This window comes from Cupressus sempervirens, chromosome 5, assembly GCF_028749045.1.
Source record: "Cupressus sempervirens isolate cs-2001-9-10 chromosome 5, ASM2874904v1, whole genome shotgun sequence".
NCBI classification, from domain to species: domain Eukaryota; kingdom Viridiplantae; phylum Streptophyta; class Pinopsida; order Cupressales; family Cupressaceae; genus Cupressus; species Cupressus sempervirens.
In genome coordinates this window covers 870,585,020-870,593,262 of record NC_143122.1, presented here as the reverse complement: position 1 = coordinate 870,593,262, position 8,243 = coordinate 870,585,020, and the positions used below count along the sequence as shown (strand labels likewise).

The 8,243-nt window shown below is 40.1% G+C and overlaps 5 non-coding genes across 5 annotated transcripts; 2 read left to right on the top strand and 3 right to left on the bottom strand.

Moving 5' to 3' along the window:
• Positions 1-3,373: 3,373 nt before the first annotated feature.
• Positions 3,374-3,535, bottom strand: LOC149558692 (U1 spliceosomal RNA). Its single transcript, XR_016352538.1, has one exon. It is a non-coding gene; the product is annotated as a U1 spliceosomal RNA (small nuclear RNA).
• Positions 3,536-6,473: 2,938 nt separating this feature from the next.
• LOC149558691 (small nucleolar RNA U3) lies at positions 6,474-6,682 on the top strand. The gene has a single exon (XR_016352501.1). It is a non-coding gene; the product is annotated as a small nucleolar RNA U3 (small nucleolar RNA).
• Positions 6,683-7,079: 397 nt separating this feature from the next.
• LOC149558690 (U1 spliceosomal RNA) lies at positions 7,080-7,241 on the bottom strand. Its single transcript, XR_016352533.1, has one exon. It is a non-coding gene; the product is annotated as a U1 spliceosomal RNA (small nuclear RNA).
• A 308-nt stretch (positions 7,242-7,549) lies between these two features.
• Positions 7,550-7,621, top strand: TRNAG-UCC (transfer RNA glycine (anticodon UCC)). The gene has a single exon. It is a non-coding gene; the product is annotated as a tRNA-Gly (tRNA).
• Positions 7,622-7,694: 73 nt separating this feature from the next.
• TRNAE-CUC (transfer RNA glutamic acid (anticodon CUC)) lies at positions 7,695-7,767 on the bottom strand. Its single transcript has one exon. It is a non-coding gene; the product is annotated as a tRNA-Glu (tRNA).
• Between the last annotated feature and the right edge of the window lie 476 nt (positions 7,768-8,243).

The window sequence follows — 8,243 nt, the reverse complement described above, 5'->3', positions numbered from 1 at the left end:
TGTTGAATGGTTTTTTCCTTTGTGTATCGAAGGGGCTAAATCTCATGCCTTTTTAGTTGCTTCAGCTAATGTGAGTGGATCATGTCCCTTCACCCAACCTCGTAATGGATCAGCAAGACCATCACAAAATAACACCACCAATCTCCTAGGAGAGATATCAGTAACAAGTACGGATAAGCGCTGAAACTCGGCAATTTAAGCATCCACAAAACTTGACTGTTTTAACTATGCTAGCTCCTTGAAATTTAACTCGGGATCCTTAGTGTCAAATCTCCCAATCAATGTTTCAGTAAATTCCTCATAGGATGTAATCTGATTATGCCCCAAAGTCACCATGCCATGATGCCACCATTCATGTGCAATGCCATCCAAGTGCATAGCCGCATACTTGATAGCCTCCTCCTCAGGCATAGGATTTAGCTGCAAGTATGTATCTACCTTCTGCACCCAAGCTCGTGCAGTCATCTACCCTGAAGCATCATAATAAGGTAAAGAAAGTTTTCCAACTTTCTTCCTCAGCTCAAAGTTTTGATTCCTCCCTCCTGCTTTAGGCATGTGTCTCATCCTCAAGTCCATATAATCTCTAAGAGAAATATCCGCTTGAAACTCTGGTCCATTAGCCTCCCAGTCCCTCCTAAACTGATTATGTAACTCGGTAATCTACGGTTCGTTTACTGGTTGAACCAGATCTCTGGGTGGGAAAGTGGGTAGAAGAGGTCTCGAGCTCGCAGTCCGTGCTGGGCGTGGAACGTGTCTAAAGTTATCAGCCTAATTCCCATTTTTGCCGTGTCCATTATTACCATTAATGTTATTCTTAGGACCATTGTTGTTCCCTTGGCCTTCATGGTTATTGTTTCCCCCGTTGTTATTGTTTCCCTCGTTGTTATTGTTTCTGTTGTTGGCATCACCTAGATTAATATTGACACCCATCTGTCTAGCCATGAGCTGCAACATCATGTCCATTCGCCTATTCTACTCCTGCTGCATATGCTACCCCTGCTCTAATGTATCCAGTAACTGTCGGAACAATACCTCCCCCTGATCTGGACCAGCATTTCTGCCTCCGCCTAATCCTATATTCCTGTCATCTCGATCACCCATATTATTGTCCTGATCACAGAATATCTCCTCTATGTCTGTATGGTTGGATTCAATGTCCCCCTGCACGGATGTACTAGACTGTTTGCTTTGCAAGTTTGAAATCCTATTTTGTCTTGCTCTGGTATCGCGGAAATTATAAGACCCCTGTCGCATGCTCAAACATAAATGCTTAGCCTGTGTTTTTTATTTATTTCTGATTTTAGTGTTTTGACATTTCGTCAAACACTTTTTCCCTCTATCCGGCTGTTCCAAATTCCCTATAAGACCTCCACAGGATGGCAGGATTTATAGCTCTGATACCACTGTAATGGAAACCCCTGGATGTCCCATAAAACTAAACCAATTTGCTAAAATGAATTTTGTCAAACAGTTTGCATGCAACCTCTTATTTCTCCGTTTAATGTTTTAAACCCCTTATAACTCTAGAAATCAAACGTTTATTTGTTTGTTGTGTTTCATGCATGGAATTGGTATCATACAACATAAGCAAGAAAGAAACTACAATAATATGCAAAGTGGAAATGAACGGCTGCTAATAAAATGTTATTTTCAGAATTCATAAAACCAAATACATGGCAAATTTATCAACTCGCTAATTACTTCAGCAATATTGTCATAATACTCCAGCCCATGCTTACGAACTTGCTGCTACAATACTTTGTCCTCCAATCAGTCCACTACCTTCATAATACCATTCCCTCCAAGCGGCATAAGCGTTGGACAAGTAGTGAAGAAGATATGAGCAAAATATCAAATCTGCCTGTAGCCAGAAATGCAACTAAACTGCCTGATAATGAAGCCAATAAGAAAGAATTCCAAAGGCCAAACCCCAAGGGAATGACGTCTAGAATGTTACAAGAGAGGATAGACGTCCTCAAATGCCAAGAACCAAGCTGCAACTCACACACCAATTTCTTCTCATATTCAACCTGTCTAATGAAGCCACAAATGCTTCCTTTTATTCTATTCCCACGGGTCCGCTCAACTCATATGGGCAATGTGGGATAAAAGATGTGTAATATAAAACATATATTAAAATACCCCTTATGTCTCCCTTGGGTACACATCACCATAAAATAAATATTAAAGTAACACTTTAATATTTTACAATTAAATTAGACGTTACTTTAATAAAACTTCAGACATTAAAATGTATTAGCAATCGGACTCCGAATAATGCGAGTGATAGCTCATCGAAAAGCTCTCACCGAGGAGTATCGAATCCAACCACCAAAATTGACCTGCACTGTGTCCTGCCGACGTACTAAAAATAGTAAGTATGCCTGAAACTGAGTAAATCAACTTCGTTTTGGCCCAAACTGGAAATGACTAGGCCAAAACACTCCAAGATCCCATTAAACCCTTCGTTAGCCCTCGGGACCATGTAGAACAAGGCTAACGCGCACACACTTGGTCAACTGCTAAAATGGGGACATTACAGAATATCAGCAAAAACCTTTCCCTGGAATAAAGCTACTTTGAAAGGCTTAAGTTATGTTTGGTGAACCGAATTTTAAAATCAAATGCAATGTAGATTTGCAAAATGATGAATTTCAATGGTGAGCATCCTCTGATAAAGCATGTGGTCACAAAGTCCACTCTCCCTTAGACCACATGGTAACAAAAGATAAACACCTGAAAAAGAAGATTATTCTGATTTATACTAACTTTAGACAATTTCACACTGATTTTGGCCAGTTCTCCCCCAAATCTTGTGTATATAGCTGAAAATAACAACAATATTGAAATGGTTTTAAAGAAAGCATTTACAAATATATTGTGCAAAGGATTACGAACATCACATATTGTAATATTTTTCTCAGATCTTTATGAAAAGAAGAAATCGATAACTTCGCATTTTATTAAGATACACTCCACGTAAGTGCAGTCAATTAAATGTCAGGTATATGCTTAAGAAAAAGAGGGTTCGTTTCAGTCTTTGCCCTCATTTTAACGCTCACCAACGGCGAGTAATTTCCACCTTGCTAGAATATATTTTAGGTGGTTCAACCTTTGAGGCAAAAACAAGTAGATTAGGTTTCCCCAAATTGTGCCCAGGATTTTTCGTATTTTTTCCATCGCCACAAGCATCAGCAATCACTGGACCTCATTTTGAAATTATTTAGCTGAGAGGAACACGATTCACTGCACACTTAAAACGTGCTTCAGTTTCTTCCATCATTGAAGCGTTTTACCGACTGGGCTATGGTTAACCGGTCGGGACGAGAACTGAAATTGAAATCGCAATCTTGATTCTTTAAGATTAATGTTGCACGGGGCCGCGCGGATGCGAGCCTCCTCTGTCACAAATTTTGACGTGCACTCTCCACAATGGGAGATGCTACGCATAGCCCCCTTCTTTATGTGCAATGAAGGTGCTCTCCCTAGGCCATCGGCCTTCCTGATCACCGATTAACCCCGCCCAGGTAGGTATGCTTCAACAATTAGCCTCTCCTCTTTCTTATACTCGATCTTCTACTTTATTCCCTTCTCCTGGCTTGTGTGGAAACCACCCCTCAATCATATATGGTAGATAAATTATAACTTTACTGTATTCCGAGCTTAAGATCATTAGAAGATTTCCTGGTTAAAGAAAAATCAAACTGTGGATGTAGATAATTCTGGTCTTGGTGCCTTCAATATCAAGGTTTCTGAATATAAGGTATTGCCTGACGTAGTACCCATGGCATCTTGCATGTCATCTTGCCATTCGTCAGTGGGCCAGACCAGAGCAAAGGAAATACCTTTGGAGTACAACACGAGGGGAAGACGCATAACCTTAACACATGAGAGGAGAAAGGGGCATCTAATATATCAGCTTTTTCTTGCTAGCAATGGCCAGGCCTGAACGTGAAGAGGACAATGAAACTCTAGATAGGCTAGTTTCTGAAATAGTACCAATGGATGTTCTCCATTTGTTTCTAGGATGTCCCTACCAACTTGACAGAAATCCATGCACCACAGCAAAGAAAATACAAGTCTAAAATGTCAGCTTTGTCCCTTGCAGGCTTCAGCAACACCTAATAAATATTTTGAAATTCCAAATTGACAAAGTAAACGAACAACTCCATTGTGGCATCTAAACTGAATATTTTGATATTTCAAATGAATGAGGGAAATGAATCAAAGTGGAGCCCAAAATTTTGTTGCCGGAAAGCAGATTTACTGAAAAAGGAATTAGCGCCCAAATTGTAAATGAAAATCCGAATCTGATCTGTTTTCCACGCCCAAGTGGTGAAAGATTAGGCCGACTTTCAAGGCAAACTTAAACCGTATACGAAGCAATATAGATGCCCCTGCATAGTCCAAGCCAATGAAGAGCATTGGAAAAGTCAAAATGAAATGGCCAAAAAGGATGCTAAGGGGCAGAAGATGGGCGGTCGCCGATAAGAACCCAATTTGCAAAGAATATCAAGTCGATTTCCAGTTTTAAAAGTCCTGCTTTGTCGCCTACATGTCAGGTACCAATTGAAAATTGAACCCAGCAAAGTATGATGAATGACAAATTCCAAATAACCAGCTTGGAATAATCAGATTCTGGTTTTGAACGCAAAGATTGATTGGCACTTGACAGTCATTGGACTCAGGGCAGCATCAACTAGCAGTGAATGCCTACTGCTCCATACATGAGTAGAGGCCATTTTACGGATGTTTCGTGACAGAAATAACACTTGCGCTATGCACCATGGGTTTATCCGGCATGCAAAGGATCCAAAATACTAACAGAGATATTGCTCGGCCTTGGCACGTTAAATTGTAGGTGCTTGATGAGTCATTGAGCAAATGAACACCCTTGATGTCCTCTTAGATTTCACTATCCAGAGCAAGATTCCAATGCCTTTGTTGACACGCCTTTGCAAACATTTAAGTGCCATAAAGTAGTAATTAGTATTTTAAACCCCAGAAAAAGAAAACATGCCAGATCTAAGTGCTAGTAAGCATTTTAAACGCGAAAAAAAGTTGAAATTCCAACACCTTTGACAGCATATGGCCTGTAATGTAAAATATGCAGCTTCTATAGGAAAAGAAATGGGCCAAACACTAAACCTCTGCTAGTTGCACGCCAAACGTTGGCCGAAAAAGCTGTGGATCTGCTAAATCAAATCAGATTCATGCCAAAAGAAGCATGAATTCGATGCAAAAATGATGCCTGAACATTGGGACTATTTTGTTGGTCGAACCACGTGACACTGCAAATTTCAAATGGCTTCCCCGTCGTCTCAATGCAAGATTGAAGAGCAAGCAAAATATTGCAAATAATACAACCGATGTTGCTCCAAATTCTAGAAGCTAGCAGCTAAAGGCAGACAACAGCAATATTGAAATGATAAATATATATTGAATGCAAAGGCTTACACGTCCTTTTTTTGCAATTTTTTCTCAGATCTTCCAAATATATGCTCGGGAGAAGGAAATATCTGCTAAGCTTGCTTGACAAAGCCCAAATGTAATGACATCGAGCAGATTTCTTCAAATATTTTCGGAACCTTGTAAAATCTCCTCAAAATCTTTATAATTTTTTTGCATATCACTACAAATCTTCTGTAAATATCTAAAACTGTGTTATCCCTCCGTACATTTGAACATGAAAGACTTTACCGGATAATTGCTGATTTGTCCCGACTTGGTAGAATTTCACACTGATTTCGGTGATTTCTCCATAAATCTTATGTAAATATCTACAAAATTAAAAACCAGACAACGACGAATAATGAAATGATCTATGAAAAAGCATTTACAAATGTAGTGTTGAAAGGATTAGGGACATCGAACTTTGCAAATTGTTTTCCCTCGGATCCTTCAAATGTTTGCACGTGAGCAGGAAATATCTGCCGACCTTGCTTGACAAAGCCCGAATGTACTGACATAAGCAGATTTCTTCAAATATGATCATGTGCTTTCGAAAATCCCCCAATATCTTTGTAAAAGATTGCAAATCTTCTGTGAACATCTGAAAATATTTGATGTCTCTGTACATATGAAGGCATAAACGCATATATTTGCAAAGATCAAAAAAGTTTTACCAGATTATTGCTGATCTATGCCGACTCCGGAAGATTTCACACTGATATTCGTGAATTCTCTCCCAATCATAGCTAAATTTCTGAAGAGAAATATTTGATGCGTCTGAAGATTTGAACACAAATACTTGCAAAGATCAAAAAACTTTGACAATAGCTCCATTTTGAACAATCGCTGCGGTCCGGGCTTTCCACTAGCTGAAGTTTCTGGACTCCGGGCATTGTTATTGTTCTGATCAAGCGGTTGCTGTGACATCTGGCTACAACCGGCCCCGCGTGTATAATATCCCACCTTTATAGTGTTTTCTAAATATAAACTATATATATGTGGAGGGCACAGGGATGTTAAGTACGACCTTACTTGAACAGGATCTGTTCTGAAGGTTGTACAACTTAGTCTGCGTATCAAACTCAGACAAGCACACAAATCTGGACGATGAAGTAAGGCTCTGTGGCCAGAGCGCGAATACTGAGGCTGCTGTTCGCAGCTTGCCTCCCGATGAACGTCCTGCCTGCTATTCACAGCATGCAGTGAAGGCCTCCGAGCGTTCTGACAGATTCACCCAACCTTTTTAAAATTTGACCGACTCGCTACCATTTTGTAATGAGCAGCGTATGAAAACAAGAAACCGATAATCAGCGAGTTAATTATGTGAGCTCCACGTTCAAATGTCCCATTTCAATTCGTATATTAGCCATTTTGTAGAATTGTTAACACAGAAAACAAGTGGCTTTAGCATATATCAGAATTGTGCTGAGGAGGAGATTCCAAAGTTACCTGATTCGAGAGTTTAACCCACGGACAGCTGACAGTCGACAGACTACAGCCTGCTTGGATCAGGAGGCCCATAGGTTTTAGAGAGAAGTAAAGGACTAAGAAATCTCAAGCTATCTGTGAATAATTTAATTGCTACAGATCGCTTGCTGCACAAAACAGTATATTTTTAACTTAAGTCAGTGGAGGCCGCGCGGACGCGAGCCCCCTCTGTCACAAATTATGACGTGCACTCTCCACAATGGGAGATGCTAGGCAGAGCCCCCTTCTTTATGTGCAATGAAGGTGCTCTCCCTAGGCCATCGGCCTTCCTGATCACCGATTGACCCCGCCCAGGTAAGTATGCTTAGACAACTGCCCTCCCCTCTTTCTTATCCTGCCTCTTCTCCCCTGCTTCCTCCTCCTCGCGCATGTGGGATCAATAACACCGCCCATAAATCACTATTTTTTCTGGCAGACCTTATTTACTCTATTGGCCAGCGCTGTCTACATGTAGTGCATAGTCCCCTCCACTCTACAGTGTACGGCACCGCCCATCTCACACTATCTCTTCCAAAACTCGAAACACTGTCACTCTCCGCTCCTCTTTGCTTAAACGTTTGTATCAAAATAACTCATTCCAATATTTCTAGCATCTGTATTTGTAGTCCAAGCGTTTGTAGTCCAACGGTTAGGATAATTGCCTTCCAAGCAATAGACCCGGGTTCGACTCCCGGCAGACGCATTCTATTCGCTTGTGGAGCAGATAGATTCTTTTGCTGACAAGATCTGTGGAGAAGCCGTGTAAAATTTGAAACTTCCGTTGCCGGGACTCGAACCCGGGTCTCTCGGGTGAGAGCCGAGTATCCTAACCAACTAGACTACAACGGATTTCTGTTTTGTTGTGAACCTCAACAAATTACTCGTCAATAGCTTTGAAAAGCGACAACACGTCACCCTCTAGCAGTTTCGATCAGAAATAGAGATCAAAACAATTGTGAGGAGTTTCGTAACGTCTCCTCAACTTGCTTCCAATACACTTCATTCTGATGCCTCAAAGTTTCGGTGGAAATTGCCATCCCTCGTTTTAGAAGAAAAAACATGTCAAGATTATCACAAATGAAATATTTTCATGATAATTATGCTTTAGTATACATTTAAAACATCTATATAACTCTAAATATTTAAATCAAATTTTCTTTGTTACTTTTAATAGCTTTTTAAATAAAATTCTTATTTATGATATTGATAATAATTATGAGATAAAAGAGACGTGTAGGACTTGAGTGCATTTATGGATTTTTAATAAAAGAACTTCTTGAGTCAAAATTTTAAGGTTTACGTGTCTTAGCATTTTTCTTATCTTT